General features: G+C 44.7%; 1 protein-coding gene across 4 annotated transcripts in view; it reads right to left on the reverse strand.

The window, feature by feature from the left end:
* The window catches only part of LOC119166787 (chymotrypsinogen B), a 1,014,345-nt gene that overhangs the window by 126,004 nt on the left and 870,085 nt on the right, over window positions 1-18,256 (reverse strand). The window lies entirely within an intron of this gene.

Below are 18,256 nucleotides of genomic sequence, written 5' to 3' on the forward strand. Positions count from 1 at the left end.
TCAAAACTGGACAGCGACTCACCACCACGCTGAGGCAGTCGAGTCAGAGTGCGCTGTTTCTTTAACTCGTCATAGCTTTGACGCAAGCTGACGACTTCAGAAACTATGCTCAGATTCCTAGCCAAGAGCATTTGAAATACGCCATCGTCGATGCCCTTCAGGATGTGTTTGACCTTGTCCGACTCGGGCATGGTGTCATTCGCACGTCGACAAAGGTCGACAACATCCTCAATATAGCAGGTTAATTTTTCTGCAGTCTGCTGAGGGTGGACGCACAAGCGCTGTTGTGCCCACTGCTTGCGGACAGCCGGCCGACTGAACACTTCAGCACATGACGTCTTGAAGACGCTCCATGTGGGCAAGTTGGTTTGTGGTTCTTAAACCGCAATTCTGCGACGCCAGTTACATAAAATATGACGTGGCCCAGCTTGTCGGCTTCATCTCACTTATTAGTGGCGCTCACCAGCTCGTACTGCTCGAGCCAGTCTTTCACGTCAGTCCCATCCGCACCGCTGAAGACTATCGGGTCCCGTAGCCTAGGATGGCCAGGGCAGTTGAACTGGGGCGACGACGCCGATGGGTTGGCGTTGTCAGTCATGACGGGCGGTTGTGTGCGGCTTGGCAGCTCCAGTGTGTAGCGACGGGGATGAACAGCACCCTCCACCAAATATAAAGAGGTTTATTAGTCGTTAACGACAACGCCAAGACAGCGTAAAGAACCATCCAACAAACATCAGCACAGCAGCGAACCGAAGCACGAGCCGAGAGAGCCGGGCGTTGGTGATGCTGCTCGTTGCAGGCACATCTTCTTCTTGACAGATGGTCCCTAACGGAAGGATTTCATCTCACGTTTTGAGCTCGACATTGACATACACAGCCAGCACATCCTCGATGATTTAATGAAGACGCTTGGCGAGGCAGTTGGTCTGTAGATGGCAGGCGGTGGTGCGATGGTGACTTGTCTGGCTGTACCTCAGGAACGCCTGAGTTAGGTCCGCCGTAAAGGCCATGCCTCTGCAAGTATTGAGGACCTATGAAGCTCCGTGACACAGGGTGATGTTCTTGACCAATAACATTGCTACCTTGGTGGCACTGCTTTTGGACAGGGCGCTTGTATTGGCGTAGCGTGAGGTAGTCGGTAGCTACAATGATCCATTTGTTCCCAAAATTCGACGTCGGGAACGGCCCCAGCAAGCCCTTGCCGATTTGCTGGAACGGCCAGTGAGGTGGCTCCATGGGCTGAAGAAGTCCGGCTGGCCTACTCAGCCGTGTGTGTTGTCGTTGGCAGTCCCAGCATCTCTACGCATAATGAGCGAAATCAGCTGAAAGACGTGACCAGTAGTACTTTTGTGGCATGGCGGGCGTACGGGAGACAACGAGGTGTCCAGCCGTCGGGTCTATTCTAATTTTTGCTGTGACTGTGCTGAGCATTCCGCGCAGGCCTGGCATTATTTCATGACAAGAATGCCATTACCCAACAAAAACGACGATATGCTTCACTTAAATACCTTCGGAACAACGGCAGCCTTGCCCTCGAGGTATTTCACAAGGCCTTTGAATTCAGCGTCGGCTCACTGTCGTTCTGCAAAGACATCGACGCTTAAGGTTCACAAGAAGTAGTCGTCATTCTCGTTGGCCTATAGCGGTGGGTCAATGGGGGTGCGGAACAGGCAGTCGGCATCACAGTGCCTCCACTTTGACTTGTAAACAACGGTGATGTCGAATTCCTGAAGTCGCAGACTCCACCGTGCGAGGCGACCTGAAGGGTCCTTCAAGTTAGATAGCCAACATAGGGCGTGGTGGTCGCTCGCAACTTTAAAAGGTTTGCCATAGAGGTAGGGACGAAACTTGTAGGTAGCCTAGCTGATGGCAAGACAATCCTTTTTTGTTGTGAAATAGTTGACTTCCGCCTTAGGTAGCGACCGGCTGGCATAACTGATGAACCTCTCAAGCCCATTAATTTTCTGCACCAAGACGGCTCTGAGCCTAACACTGCTTGCCTTGGTGTGGATTTTTGTGTCGGCGTCTTTGTGAAATTGCGCAAGTAATAGCGGTGTCTGTAGACGTCGTTATAGTTCTTGAAATGGTTCCTCCTGCTGCGTTTGCCACTTAAACTTGACGTCGGTCCTTGTAAGGTTAGTGAGTGGCTTGGCGTGTAAAATTTTCTATCAGCTTGTTTTCAATAGTCCTCTGGCAACCATGTATTCTGAAACTCTTATCACTGTCTTTCTCATCGCAATAAACGCCAGTCTATCGAAAGCTGTTGCCGATGGTGTGTGCCGTCTCTTTCGTCTCTCAATAGTTTTTTTTTTCATTTTTGGAGGCGGAAACCCGGGAGCTGGAGCCACCATCAGTTCAGCATTTCAAAGAGGCCATCAGGCGTCATTGTTCCGACGGACTTTACCGTTAACTCAACGATCCTTGGAAGTGCAACTGCCTCGGACTTCACGGTTCTAACAATGAAGTCTAATCCCCCTGACACACGGGCACCCTGAAGTCCTTTAGACAAGGGGACATCTTTTAGAAAGGTGTTCGGGCGCAGTGACACACGACAAAAGAGTAACTCCTTTCCGGTAAAAATATTTTTCGCAAAAGCAGATCCCGCATCTACTTTTCTGGCAGGAAGGGAGTACTCTCGCATACAGTGTGCATAATTTATCAATAGAAGAAAACGTGTCGCAACACTGCGGTGCCCTGTCAGTATTTTTTTGCGCTGAGAAAATGTTTTCATTTTCAGCAGTAGTGCGATTTGTTGAAAAGTGAAGGCCTATAGTCTGTCCATACTCTCAAACGCCTGCATCACGTCACTAGCGCGATCATGTTAGTGTTGGCAGTGGCAGTTGCAGTTTTGGTGACGTAGTATCTTGTACCAGTGGAGTCGGCTCAGTCGGTGAAGAAAAAACCGCGCGTCCAGTGGACTGAAAAGGAGACCTGGGCGCTGATAAAGCTATGGGAGGACCATTTGGACGCCTTGCAAGGGCAAAAGCACAGCGGTGGAGTGTACCAGGCGATTGCTGAGAGCCTCACCGACGCCGGTATTCCCCGTACACGGGCGCAAATTCACAGCTAAATTGCCTTCGCAGCGTTTAGCTCATCTTCGATGGAGCCGAGGGCGACAAGAGTCAGGCCCACCTCAACTGTTGTATCTCTGTGTCTGCGCTGAGACATCGCAGGACCACGATGCAACGCGGCACGCCGTCACTGACCCAGCTGGACGCAGCCATGTAAAAAGCACGACAAAAAACAAAAACAGCAACACACCGACTGTTCATAGTTGCCAGACGAACTTAAGTTGCTGCTAAAAACGCAAAAAAGCGAAAGAAAATACAGGTATGCGCGTTATAAGCCACCAGACAATAAAAAAAACGGTTTTATGCTCCGGCGTCGCTGAATGTGATGTACATGCGCAGATTATTTTTAATATTTCCAATCTTGCTGCTTCTACAAACAGCGCCATTTTTTCTGCAGCGTTCTTCTGAGGCACCGCCTAAAGCAGTAGTCCGGTGCCGTGTGTCATCAGCGCCACTCCTTTCTGCAAATGGTCCCCTTTGGCAACAAAAGGGGTTTACTTCAAAGTACTTTACTTTTGCCCGTGTGTCACGGGTATTACGCCACCACACTCATGCTGTTTAAAGCAACGCAACGAAGAAGGTACGATGGAGCGACTTAAGAAAAAACGAAGCGCTCTGAGAAGGCAAGCGACGATTTGATATCCGAAGCAGATTCATTGCTGGAAGCACAAGCAGACGAAGTGACACTAAACGTGCTGTAAGCAAAACTCGGCACCCTCCTAACACAGCTGAACGAGGTGGATGCTGCTATTGAGCCACTTGTGCCAGACAAACAAGTCGACGAGAACTATGCACGTATAATCGCGTACAATGACAGAATAGTAGCCTGCGTCACAATGCTCAACCAACAAGCTGGAGCTCAACGAGCGAACGCCATTTCATTTCATTTTATTTCCTTAAAGACCCGCGAGGGGGTATTAATTAAGGGTTGGGTAATTATAAAGACAAAACATAGAAGCCAAAGATTTAACATAGAAAGTGCTTACTGACGTTTTCTATGGACGATGACGGGCATTGAATGGTTGCAGTTTCACTGGGAAGGCCGTTCCAGTCTGGTGTGGTACGTGGAAAAAACGAGGCAGAAAAAGTAGAAGTCCGGGAACGTGGCCGAGCGATTTGAAGCAAATGGCTCGTGCGGTGAGATATGCGTGTTGCGGGAACGATATAAGGTGGGGCATGCAAGGGACTATGAAAAGTTTTGTGGAACAATGATAGGCTGGCAATACGACAGTGAAGTTCTAGATCTGGTAAACCTAATTCTGCTTTCAATCCAAATACGCTGACAGTGGAAGAGTATGAACAGTGAATAAGTCTAGTGGCCTGGTTTTGAAGCGATTCGATGGCATGTGTAAGATAACATTGTCGAGGTTCCCAAATTGGTGATGCGTATTCTAGTTTAGGTCGAACGATGGATTTGTATGCTTCTAATTTTACGTGTTGTGGAGCGAGTCGTAAATGGCGTTTAAGGAAACCCAGTGTTTTATTTGCAGATGAAATGATATCAGTGACGTGTATGTTCCATGAAAGATCACTACAAAGAGTGACGCCTAAATACTTGTATGACGGAACATTCTCTAGATGGATGGCATTAACTGTGTACGGATGCACAAGTGGCATGCGACGGCGATGGAATGAAACGACTTTACATTTACTCGGGTTAAGTTGCATGAGCCAGCGCTCACACCATTCCTGGAGGCCGTTTAGGTTGGCTTGTAAGGATGACTGTTTTGAAGTGTCAGTAACAGTGTCATATAACGCAGTCATCAGCAAACAGGTGGGTTTTACTGGTTAGGTTTGAAGGCAAGTCATTTATGTATATAAGGAATAAAAGCGGACCAAGAACCGAACCCTGGGGTACTCCGGACGTTACTGGAAGAGGATTAGAGGTATGGTTGTTGATATTAACAGACTGGGAGCGGTTTGTAAGGAATTCTCTTATCCATTTTAGTATGTTCGGATGAAGATTTAACTGTTAAAGTTTTAGTAACTGTCGTGAATGGAATACTTTGTCGAACGCTTTGGAAAAATCTAAGAATATGACATCGGTTTGTAAGTTACAGTCCAGGTTAGTATGCAAATCATGAACAAATAAGGCCAGTTGTGTTTCACAAGAGAAACCTCTGCGGAACTCGTGTTGTGTTGGATGGAAAAAACTGTTTGAATCAAGAAAGTCTATGATACGCGTGAATATGACGTGTTCCATGATTTTAGAGGGCACGCTGGTTAAAGATATGGGACGATAGTTTAAGGGCGAGTTTTTGTTACCCAATTTGAAAATTGGAATGACCTTCCCGTTCTTCAAGTCATCTGGTAGGCGATCTGTTAAATTGGCTGTGAAAACAGGAAGCACAGAAAAATGCAAATATATGGTTTCTAATCTCAAGGAATTCGGAGTTGATTTCGTCAATACCAGAAGAGAAGGAGAGTTTTAATTTGTCGATTAAGCACATAATTTCATTAGCATTGAACGATACCGGTGGCATAGCACATTTTATAATAGTGCGTGGTATTGTAAATGTCACGTTACTTTTTTTAGTAAATACAGAAGAGAAAGCGGTGTTGAAGATGTTAGCGCATTGACCATCAGTAAAGACTTGACCCGATTTACTGGTAAGAGTAATTGGGGCAGTATGCGGGGGGTTTAAAACCTGCCAAAATGTTTTTGGTTGTTAGCCAGCATGCTTGGTAAATCAACGTTGAAAAAAAATATTAGCGTCTTGAACTGCGCATAAATAAGCTTTTTCAGCTGTGTAGTATTTCTGCCACTTTTGTGGGTCTTCTAGTCTTTTTGCTAACCTAAACAGGCGTTTTTTCTTGTTTTCTAATTTATTCAGTTTTAGAGAACCATGGCTTTTGGCAGTTTGCGCGGAAGCGGGTTTGCGGAATAAACCTGTCAGTCAATTCATTGACCTTGTCTTTAAACAGTGTCCAGTTTTTTTCGACGGACCGGGAAAAAAAAGTGGTTTCTAAACTTGATAAGAATGCGTTAAGCGCCAAATTTATTGCTTCTTAATTCCCCTTGTCGTACAACCAAATGGTTTTCTGGGTGTTTTGGCGAATTAACGGTTTATATGCAAATGCGGTATGGATGACCTTATGGTCACCTATTTCGGGGAGATAAGTAATCGAGACCATGTCATCTGGGTGACTGGTTAGTATTAGGTCCAAAATATTTTCACACTCTTGTGTTACGCGTGTTGGTGCAGTTACCATTTGTAAAAGATTAAAATTTAAACAAACACCCATGAAAGCCCCGGCTTTGCCTTGTGCCTATGACGGCATGGTTTGGTCAAGCCAGTTAATACCCGGAAAATTAAAATCACCGAAGAAAACAACGAGGGCGTTGAGATACTTTTTGTAACTTCATTTAGGACGTCGGTAAGGTTATTAGAAAAGTCACGACAGCTATTCGGGGGCTTGTAGCAGACAGTAAGTGATACTGACTGGGGCTTAGCAGAACAAAAAATCCAAATTATATCAAGGTCAGATGACACGTTAACTAACGAGCAGGTTATTTTTTCGTTTATGGCAATAAAAACTCCTCCTCCCTTCTTATCTTTTCGATCCTTCCGAAATAGCTGAAAATTAGGCAAATCGGCCAAGACCTCTTGATCGAGACGCTGTAATTTAACCAAGTTTCAGTTATTATAAAAAAGTTGGTTTTGTATGACAAAGCCAGATTCGAAATATGTTCGCGCTTGGAAATGATACTTCTAATGTTAGTGAAGATCACGGAAAACGATAAAGTTGATTTGGGGACAACTTGGGCTGAGGTTGGCTTTGGTCGAAGACGAGGTGTTTGCTAGTTTAATTCTTTCACAGACTTCGATGTCTCGTCAAAGACATAGCGTTTAGTTCCCAGAAAGATGGTTTTGAAGCACACAGTGAAAGCTGTTGACTTAGTTCTTGCAAAAGCAATTAGTTGTTTGCGCGCATGACGTACAGCAGTGGAGAAGTCCTCGCCCACGCTGAAGCCTGTGTCTTTGAATTTGCGGCTGTTGGAAAGTATAAGTTCTTTTGTCTTGGTTGATTGAAACTTTACAATTATGGGTCGAATGCAGTTTTCTGAGAACCGCCCGAGGTGGTGCACACGCTCAATTTCTGAGGGAGGAATTGTTATTTGGAGTGTGTCACAGCAGCGACGAACGACTCTTTCTTCCGAGTTCGAATAAGTTTCAGTTTTAGTAGTATCCGGAATGCCATAAAATATAAGATTGTAACGTCTCGAACGATTCTCACTGTCATCTATACGGGATTCCTGATTACAGATCTTGTGAGTCATTTCGTTTGTGAGTGTCTTTAGGTCAACTAGCTCTGTGTGAATGGATAAAAGGGCAGTGCAATGTTTTTCATCTCAGTTATGCGTTTGCACAAATCTGTTATCGTTTCGTCTGTCATTTTTAGTTGGTTTTTAATTTCATGCATGTCGGAAATAAGCCCATTCTTTCCAGCGGATAGCTTCTGCAATTTAGTAAGCAAGTCTTCACCAGTGGGAGGCCCTGGGTTAGTTTCGACATCCCGCGCCAAAAGCAAAAAAGAGCATATGACCTGGGCACACTAAACAATAATCACAACACAGCACCCTGGGCTCGGCAGCTGAACTAAAAAAATATTTACTCAATTTCTTAGCAAGAAAAGCACTTCTGTTACTGGACTGCACGATGAAGGCAAACGGATTAGGCTGTGCGTTTGCGCAGCTACCGAGCCGAAACGCCGCCGAGCAGCGGCGGCGTCTCGGCCTTCTAGCGACGAGAAACTGAGAGCCAACGGCTCAAAGGTAAAGTTGCCGAAACTCGAGCTGCGGCGATTTAGCCGAGCCGCCACGGGGTGGCAGCCTTTCTGGGAGCAGTATTAGCAAGTCATACACGACAATGGCGCTCTTTCTGACGGAAAGAAGTTTTTGTATTTGCACTCGGCACTTTCTGGCAGGGCAGCAGCGGCGGTGGCTGGTATACAAGCGACTGCAGCCAACTATAACATGCTCAACGAGCTTTTGAAGCAGAGTTTCGGACGCAAGGATGTGCTCGATCAGGAGCATGTTATGCAGTTACTGGACCTGCCAACTGTGCGAAGGAGGCACGAGGTAAGAGATCTACGTCTCCTCTATGACCACATGCAGCAAAATATAGCCGCCCTCATGACTCTTGGAATCCAGACCGACAGCTACGGTGCAATGCTGAGGCGCATTTGCGTCTCAGTCTTTTGCATCAACTGGCTGAGAGCTTCTACGTCGACGACCGCATCACAGGGGCCGACACGGAAGAAGCAGCTGAAGAATTGTATCGAGAAGCACTGGGTATAATGAAAGGGGCAAGCATGTCCTTTCGAAAGTGGCACTCAAATATCAAAACTTTGCAGGAGATATTTTTAATGAAGAAAGTGAATGTCCCACGAACACAGTGCAGTGCCCCACAAGCAGTACTGCGGATGTGTTAGGACTTGTGTTGAATGAAGAATGCGATCACCTTGCCTTTTCTATAGAGCCCATCTTAGATTTCCTTGACAGAAACTGCAACACCAAAAGATTCATTCTTCAGGCCTCAGCGCGTATTTTCGATTCCTACGGTCTGCTTTCTTCAGTCACTGTGACTGTCAAACTGCTGTTTCAAAAGCTCTGGGAACTGGGTGTTGGCAGAGATACAACATTGCTCAATGATTGATTGATTGATTTGTGAGGTTTAACGTCCCAAAACCACTATATGATTATGAGAGACACCGTAATGGAGGGCTCCGGAAATTTCGACCACCTGGGGTTCTTTAACGTGCACCCAAATCTGAGTACACGGGCCTACAACATTTCCGCCTCCATCGGAAATGCAGCCGCCACAGCCGGGATTTGATCCCGCGACCTGCGGGTCAGCAGCCGAGTACTTTAGCTACTAGACCACCATGGCGGGGCATACAACATTGCTCAAAGATATGCAAGCAGTGTGGACGCAATGGCACACTGCACTGCATCATTCAACGGCGGTAACCATCCCAAGGTGTTGTGTCAGTTGTGAATGCGACAAGATTGAGATTCATGTATTTTCTGATGCAAGCCGCAAAGCATATGAAGCGGTTGCATACTTGCAAGTTTGTCGACTGTGCATTTACAATTAAAATTTGATCTTGTCAAAATGAAGAGTAGCCCTACTCAAGAAGCTTTCCTTCCAAGACTTGAATCAATGAGTATGCTGATGGGTGCCCGACTGAAAGACTACCTGGCCCGATCATTTAGACTACAAGTGGTTTTTGTGGACAGATTCAACCATCGCACTTCGCTGGGTCCAGGGCTCTTGAACCAGTGGATACCTTCGTGGCTAACCGAATGATGGAAATACAACTGCGTAAAATCCTTAAAAGAAGTTGGAAATACCGACAAAGAATGACAGATCATTTCTGCTGGCGAAGATGGCAGAAAGGATACCTGAACAGTCTGTGTAGCGCACATTTCTACATACCGACCTCGTCGAACGCCGTCCAAGAGGGCATAGTGGTGCTTGTCTACGAGCATCTATCTCCGCGACAACTATGGAAGATGGGAGTGGTCGACAAGATGTTCATCAAACGTGATGGGCGAATCAGGGCCTGTTTGGTGCGCCTACTAAGTAGGACTGTGATCCGAAGACCAGTACAACTTTTGTAACCTCTAGAATCTTTGCGTGAATGAGCTAAGGCTCAACGGGGAGGGGGGGGGGGAGTATGTACAATTTTCTATCAACTTGTTTTCAATAGTCTTCTGGCAACCATGTAATCTGAAACTCTTACCACTGTCTTTCTCATTGCAATAAACGCCAGTCTATACACCTTTTCACAGGAAGGAAAAAACACCGCCATGATGGGCTGTGCGCGTGAGTACAAAGGTGAAGGGTGCAGCCTTGTCAGTGCATTTTCAAGGAAACGCGCCAATTCGCACAGCCCAAAGGGCTATGGCGGCGCCCAGGGAGGCGTTTATAAAAAGGTGAATAGAAAGCCATCATCGATGGTGTGTGGTGTCTTTTTTGTTTCTCAATATTTTTTTATGGCGAAGTAGGCGAAAGTTTTGACAGAACACCTATTAGAGGCGCACAGGCCGAGAAATCGACGCACGGCCTTCTTGTCGGCGGGTGGCGGAAATTCAGCAATGGCTATTGTCTTCTGCGAATCGGGGCATACTCCGGACTTGCTTCTCAAGTGTCCAAAGAACAAAGTTCGTCATTTGCAAAGCGGCACTCTTCTTGCTTCAGAGGGAGTCCGGAGGTCTTGATTACTCAAAGTACAGCTTCAAGGCGCCTGAGATGCTCGTCAAAGCTTGAGGACAACATGAGAACACCGTTCAAATACACAAGACAACTCTGACACTTCACTCCAGCAAGCACGGTGCCCATACCACGCTGGGACGTCGCAGGTGCCAAGAAAGGACCAAATGGCACAATCTTAAACTTGAAGAGGCCGTCTGGTGTAATGAAGACAGTCTTTTAGTGGTGTCACTCGTCTACTTCAATTTACCAGTAGCCTGTCTTGAGGTCCATCGATGTAGAGTATTTGGCATTGTGGAGTCGGTAAAGGATGTCGTATATTCGGGGGAGATGGTATACGTCTTTCTTAATTATCTTGTTGACACGGTGATAGTGAACACAGAAGCGTAGAGTTCCATCCTCTGCTTAACTAACACCATCGGTGACGTCCATGGACTCTTTGTTGACTGGATAATGTCGTGCTGTAGCATTTTGTCAACGTGTTTTTTTATAGAACTGCGTTCTAGCGTCGAAACTCTGTACGAACTCTGCCGGAGCGGCCTTCCATTTTTTTTATTACGATTCGATGTTTCGCGAAAGGGGCCTGTCGGATTCTTGACGACGACGAAAAGCCGTTTCTGTATTTCTGGAGCAGGTTTCTGAGCTGTTCTTGTTTATGCGTGTGCAAGGCTCGGATTATTATAAAAAGCCGGTTGAAGGACTTGAGTCGTCGGAGTTAATTTAGCAGAACTGGTGATCACGAAAGCGTTGCTGGCTTCTAGTATCTTTTCGATGTGTGAACTTTCGTTTCTTTGCTCACGTGCTTGTACTCGCTGCTGAAGTTCGTGAGCATCGCTCTGGCACTCCATCCTACGAGCTCGGCTATTCCTCTGGCAACGCGAATTTTTCAGCCAAACAACATGATGGTCACCTTCAACGACGCCTTGCATGTCTGTTGGTTTTTGAGAGGCTACGGAAATGCTGACGCTGGAGGAGAGAAGAATGGCAACTTCGTCCTTTCAGCACATTTAGGGCGTGTCTTCCTGATGACGTGTCTGGCAGCAGTGCTTTTTCGGTGGATAGTGTTATCGAATTTGTCCTCATGTCGACGACAGCTCAATGAAGGCTCAAGAAGTCTATGCCAAGGATGGCATCTCTCGAGAAATGCTGTGGTACGACGAAGCTTGTGGGATAATCTGGCTCTTGATGGTGACTCAGGCTGTGTAGATTCTTGCCGGCTTAACTGCCAGCGACCTCCAGCTGTACAGATTTCATGGTTTTACCAGGCGGGCGTAACTTTTTCAACTTCGCGAAGAACTTCTCACTGATGATGGAATAGTCGGCCCGAGTGTCGACGAGAGCTGTGACGCTGTGGCCGTCGATGAGAGCGGCGAGGTCGCTAGTTCGTCACTTCGCGTTGCAGTTGAGTCGTGGTGTCAGATCACGGCTACGATGGTTTCGTATGAGCGCTTTGACGTTGTGTATTATTTCGTGTTCTGGCTATGACGTTTAACACCGGGATTTCGTGGATGTTGCTGGGAGTTCCTGAGTTTTCGTAGCGTAGTCGTCGTTGGCAGTGGGTTATCTTCGGCACTTCGTCGTACAGCAACCGCACCTCCATCGGTTTCTGCCTTTAGTTTTACGAGTACGGGCTCGGCGACCGGCCCTGCGTTTGGCCAGTGTATGGTTGAATGAATGAATGTATCCGGCTACGCCCTTTAGGTCGAGTGGTGGCTCACGCCACATAGCTCTAAAGTTAAGTACTATCACTTTGTGTTTCACGATTGAATTTCACTTGTGCCTCGAGTGTACCCGCCAATCAGTTAGCCTCCTCCTGGTTGTTTCAACCCGTTTAAAGTCTATTTGGTCGTCACTGTCTCTACATCTCAATGCTTTAAAAAATTCGGTGCCATTACCTTCGACGATAGGGCGGAGCCCTTTAAGTAACATTATCCAACGTTCATCCGTTTCCTCCTCCTCTTTACACACATAAATACCATTTCTGTGCCTTCGTGTTTTACTCGGTACGTCTTGGTGTGCCATACTCCCGTTCAAGCTTCAAAGAGCAGAGAACTACCTCGAGAGTTATCATAGAAGTTTTTCCTAGCAATTTCCTGCTTAAAAGTTCGCTAGGTCTCCAGTGATGATTACGTAAGCATTCCCATCTTTCACCTGTTCTTCTCTGTTTCCTTCACGTTTTTTTAACCAATAATTCCTTTTGGCTTGGTATTTTGCTGTTGTCAAAATACTTGCCTGACAATTTCCTAGTCGCTTTCTTCATTTAGTATCAACATTGTTCATGTAAAGTAGCTGAAAACTTTCCCAGCCGAATGCTCCTCTCCCGTTTTTCTCAATCGCTTCTAAAATTCCATCTTGCTCCTAGCTTTCCTGCACTGAAACGATGGCCATCCCATGTCACCCTGCACCTCCTAATTTGGGGCCTTCTCGTGTGCTCCCAAAGCAACTCTACCTATACAATGTTGCTTATTTTCCAATCTTGCTTATACTTCTGATTTCATGCAGAAGACGGCATTGCCGAACGTCAAACCCGGGACCATGACACCTTTCCGAATCCCTCTTACAACGTCATACCGATTGTAGTTTCACGGTGCCCTATTTTTTTATTACAGCTGCATTTCCGGTGCCCTTAGTCATTACGTATCTTTCGTGCTCCCTTAGATACTCATGCCCGTTATTTATCCATACGCCCAAATATATACACTTATTCACTATTTTTGGCGTTACTCCCTGTATTTTATGCTCACTGCTTTTGTTACCTATAAAAATCTTGATTGCCGATTTTTCTCTGCTGAACTTCGAATTCCACCTACCTTCCTCATTACCGCAGATGTCTATCAATCCTTGCAGATCTTCCTTGTTATCGGCTATTAATACTATATCATTTGGATACACTAATGCCGGCATGACTCCTCAATGTGTTTTCCTTGCTTGGCAAAAGAGAAGCTGAAGCCCAGTCGATTCCCCTCTGATTGGCTTCTAGTCCCTGTAGATACAGCATAAATAACAAAGGTGACAAGGGACATCCCTGTCGAAGCCCCTGTTGTATTTCTATAGGTTCAGACACCTGTTTCTCCCATTTGACAACTACCTTGTTACTTTTATAGATAACTTTTAGAAGATTAGTTATCTCATGTTTCACATCTAGTGTGTCTAGTATACCCCACAAGTCTTCTTGAATCACACTATCGTAATCTCCAATGATATCTAGAAATGCCAGCCACGGATGTCTGCGTCCTTTTCTCCGTTTTCAATACACAGCATCAATGAAAACAGATTGTCCCCAGCCTCCTTCGTTTACAGAACCCGTTTCGTAGTTCTCCCAGCACCCCATCATTTTCCAGCCATGTCTGTAGTCTTTCGTTTACTATCTGCATCACCAGCCTGTGAACTAGTGATTTCTCTGTTATAGGACGGTAGTTGTTTATATCGGCTTTGTAACTCTCTTTTTTTATAGACCATGCTCATCCTGCTTAGTTTCCACACATTGAGAGCTTTACCATCTCTTATTGCTTTGCTCACTGCCTATCTTATTGTTCGCTAAAGTTTGGTACTAGTTTCTTTATTAGCATGAATGTGATGTGGTAGGGGCCTGTTGATGTGCTATAAGGAACCCTTTCTATGCCCTTTCCCACTCTCGTTGTCCCACTGGACCCACTGAGCAAATTGGTCCATCCTCATCTGATAGGTGCATGCAGCGCTTTCTTGGTGTTTAATTTTTTGGTCATCATTGATTTTATATATTCTATTGCCTCATCACCTTCTAGTCTGACCCCTTGAACTGTAGCTATAAACTTCTGTGCCATGCTTGTCTTATTCCTCAGAGAATCGAGATGGTTCTAAAAGCTGCCTTTCTATCCTTTTCGTTTACTTCCGCCATCAATTGGGTCTTCTTTGTTCTAATCTTTTCACTGATCAAATTGAACGCTTAACTTCTGTAGCTCAAGAAGTTATACCATTTTCTTCTGACATCATCTTCCGGTTCACCCCTCTGTTCTGCATACATGTGTTCCCTGGAGGCTTCCTGGCGTGTTTCTGTGGCTTTCTTAACTTCCTCATCTCACAAGCTCTTTGGTTTTCTCAGTTGATTCCCAGCTGCTTTTCCCAGTTGATTTGACTCGTACCTTGGCAAGCTCTGACTCAAACAATTGAGTTAGATTTGTGTACCTCCAGTCTGTTTTAGTATCCTCAAATATTGTTTTATCAATCTTTTTAGTTGATATTTCTATCTGCCTTTCTGAAAAAATATTACCGTGTGGTTGCTCATAATGCCACCTTTCCAATTTCATTTCTCTTCCGAAACTCAGCTTGATACGTTTGTGATCACTGTATAAGCTTGTGCACCCATATTCGTTTATGTGCAACACTCAGAGCCGATCATACATCCTATGTGACATTATTGCGTAATCTATCGTCGACTCTAGCTTTCCCGCCTTCCACGTCATCTGCCCTTCGCATTTCTCGGTGATGTTGCAAATGATTAAATCATGCCTTTCACACATATCTATTACCATTCTGCCTGTTGGGTGAGTATATCTGTCCATATCTTCTATGTGCACATTTAAATCTTCTAATATAATTACCTCGCACTCTTCTCCTAGTTCACCAATGTCATTTTCTATGCACTGCATTATATGTTGGATTTCCTCTCTAGCTTTTGCCCCTGTACACAAGTATACAAAACCCAGGAGCGTCATTTGCCCTGCCACTTTCTCTTTTACCTTTAAATATTCTTTGTAGTCCTGCTTGACGCTTTGCCTGTGTGTGCTTTTATGAATGAATGACCCAATAATACCCTTCCCCGTTCTGCTGCCTTCGTTATATTACAATATTCCCATGCATAGTCCTGATTCTTAGGTGGTTGTTCCATGTCCCTAAAATGTGTTTCTACAAAACCATATACCATTGGCCTCTCCTCCCTTGGCTGTTTTTCTATCTCTTCCCACTTCAGCCTGTTCCTGCCACCCTGCATGGTAATATATCCTACGTCTGAATTAGCTCGGCCCTCGTGGCTACGTTTATTTCTGCCCCGGACTCTACATGTCTTAGATACTGGTGCCAATTAGGAATCGTATCTGCCTACACCACCCGCCGAAGAGTTCTTACCGAATTATAGTAATAATTTTGAAGCGGAGGCAATTGCAATAACAAAGGCCATAGACTATATTATCACAGCAAAACAAAGGCACTTATCAGCTGTTAACAGATAGTCTGTCGGTGCTTGAAAGGGTGAATAATCCAGAAAATCTTAACCCTTACATTTTTAAAATAAAAGAATGATTAAATAAAGCAACAGTAAACAACAAAATTACCTTAACTTATGTGAAAGGGCATAGTGGAAACTGGGGTAACGATAACGCAGACGAATTGGCGAAGAAAGGTATAATATACGGAGAAGAAGTCAATCTTCCATTTCTAAAAAGTTTATAAAGAAAGAACTGCATAAAAAATATATAAAAATAGGACCAAATGTGTAAACAAGACAGAATATCACGCTGAAGTTATATTCATACTTGGTTTCAACATATTAATCAAATTCTGAGTCAGTTCATTGAAAATCACCAGATGTCGCAATCATTGACAGGACATGGACGGTTTCCTCATTATCTGCTCAGGTTCAGAATACGACGCCATGAATCTGTCCCCGTAATATAGAGGAAGTAGACATAGATCAATATTTCAATTGTTGTAAATTGACGGAAACACATAGAACACACATACAGAAATATTGTGAAAATCTCATACAAAAAAAGACTAGAGCTCATTAAAAATGTACAGGCCGTGGCCGTCCTGGAAGAGATGGTAGATACAATAGATAACAAGGTGTAAAAACACTACACTTAATTAGGCAAATCAGAAAATATATGTGCATGGGTGTATATATGTGTGTAAATGCATATACATATGTCCTAGTTATGCATGTATGTAAGCATATTAATGGATTCCCGGCGACGATTTCATCACTCAAGGGAAAAAAGCAGTCCAAAACAGAAAAACACCGAGGCTACAAGGAGAGTAAAATAAAGTCCACCAAATCTCCCGATCTATATCAGCCCATCACCCGTGAACAAATCCTCCAAAAAGAAAAAGGAGGTTCAACCAAACCAAACCAACTAGGAAGGCCCTGAATTCCAGGAGCTTCCAGTTCGTAAAACAAAGGATGCCGCTGAGTGGCCAGGGGAAATACGAAGGCTTCGGCCACCAAGCAGACGCTATACAACCAGTCTTCAAAATGCAGACTCCCAGTTGTGAAACACCGGATGTGGCTGAGTATCCAGGTGAAATCCGATGGGTTTGGCCACCAATTGGACTCCATAAAACCAGTCTTCAAGATGAGACAAAATCCCCCAGTGGGATATAGGCCACATTTCTCACACTAGTGGCAATCAAGAACCTCGAAAGGCCTAATACCAGTGGCATGTTCGTAGCTAGGAATTCGCTAGAAAAAACAAAAACAGAACAAAAGAAAATAATAATAACAAAGCGTTTCACCCAGACGGCCTTCGTCTAACACAAATTACCAATCTCACAACAATAAGATCCTTGTGTGTAAAAAGGAAAAAAATATCCTGTACAAAAAACTTCAAAGAAAAAAACAGGATGCAAAAAGATAGAGAGAAAAAACAAAAAAGAGAAAATGTCCTGTACAAAAGAGAAAAAAATCAATCAAAAGGAAACACGGGATGAAATAAAAGAGAGAAAGCAAACAAAAAAAGAAAAAAAAGAAAAACAAGGAGAAATACAAGACAAAAGAAAAAAAGAAAACAAGGCGAAACAAGGACAACGAGGGTATGAATGTTTAATTCACATCAATTCCTTAATTATGAATTGTGTATATGAAATCAAGTGTCAAATGTAAGAGCCTGGGCAATGGTCAGGAAACTGTAGTGAGGGAGGAAAAAAAAGGGGGGGGGGAGATCAACACAGGTGAAGAAGCGAGGAGGACTCCGTGGAAAAGACATCAAGCGAAGACTACAAAGTGGTACAAGAAGCCTATATAACAAGACAACAGAAGAATAGTTGTTAGTCAAGATCAAACAAGACAAAAGTAGTATATAAATTAGTTTACACTACTAGACAAAAGAAGAATCATTCTCAGTCAAGACAAAGATTACACATAGAATGGAAATTACTTTCTGGTAAATACAAAATAAATTCCCTGATTTTCCTAGTCCAGTCCCTTGCCTGTCGTTCCCCTGGTGGTAGTCATCCGTTTCTTTTATTCTGTTCTTTTATTTTATTAAAAATTGCAGTTTGTTTTTTTAATTTGGCAGCCTGCGATATTTCTGTGCAGCAGGCAGGGCTTAACACTTTATGTTCTTTTAAATAAATTTAAAGTGCCCAACATCACTCTGTCAAAAAGTCCTCCTGGTTGTTTTCCTGGTTTTTGGCTATCCTGGACTCCGAAGGGCCGGTGTGTTCCCCAAAAAAGCTACTGCGCATCCTGCAACTTACCAACCCACCTCATGACCTAGCCTCCCAAAGAAGTGAATTCTGTCTGATTGAAAACGACCCCATCTATGCACCTCACTGTTCATTTCCACGACCTCAAAGCCTTTCTCTCGACTCGTCTGCCATTTCTCTTTGTTGGCGTTCACAACCACTCTTTGCAGGTTGCCATCACACACGGGTATCTCCAGTATCGTGCATATTACTAGCTGTACAAGAGGAAAAATGGCGCGCATGTCATCGGTCCCTTTCGCCAGTGTGGTCACTAGTTCTGCCGTATCTTCATTTAAGCCATCGTTTGAACCGGCCTCAGTTATCACAGGGTTTTGTACATCAGCCGTTTTTTTAGTTTTGCGCTCACTTGCCTCATGACTGCTTTCAGCTTGTGTCCTGGGAACGTCCCTACTGCAACCTCATAGTCACTTCTTACCCTCTCTGATTGCTTCTGCTTATCGATTTATATTAGAGTCCCCGACGATCGTCACGTGCTGTGACTTTCAAGCTGGAGCATCCTGCACC

The sequence above is a fragment of the Rhipicephalus microplus genome, unplaced genomic scaffold (genome assembly GCF_043290135.1).
Source record: "Rhipicephalus microplus isolate Deutch F79 unplaced genomic scaffold, USDA_Rmic scaffold_12, whole genome shotgun sequence".
NCBI lineage: Eukaryota > Metazoa > Arthropoda > Arachnida > Ixodida > Ixodidae > Rhipicephalus > Rhipicephalus microplus.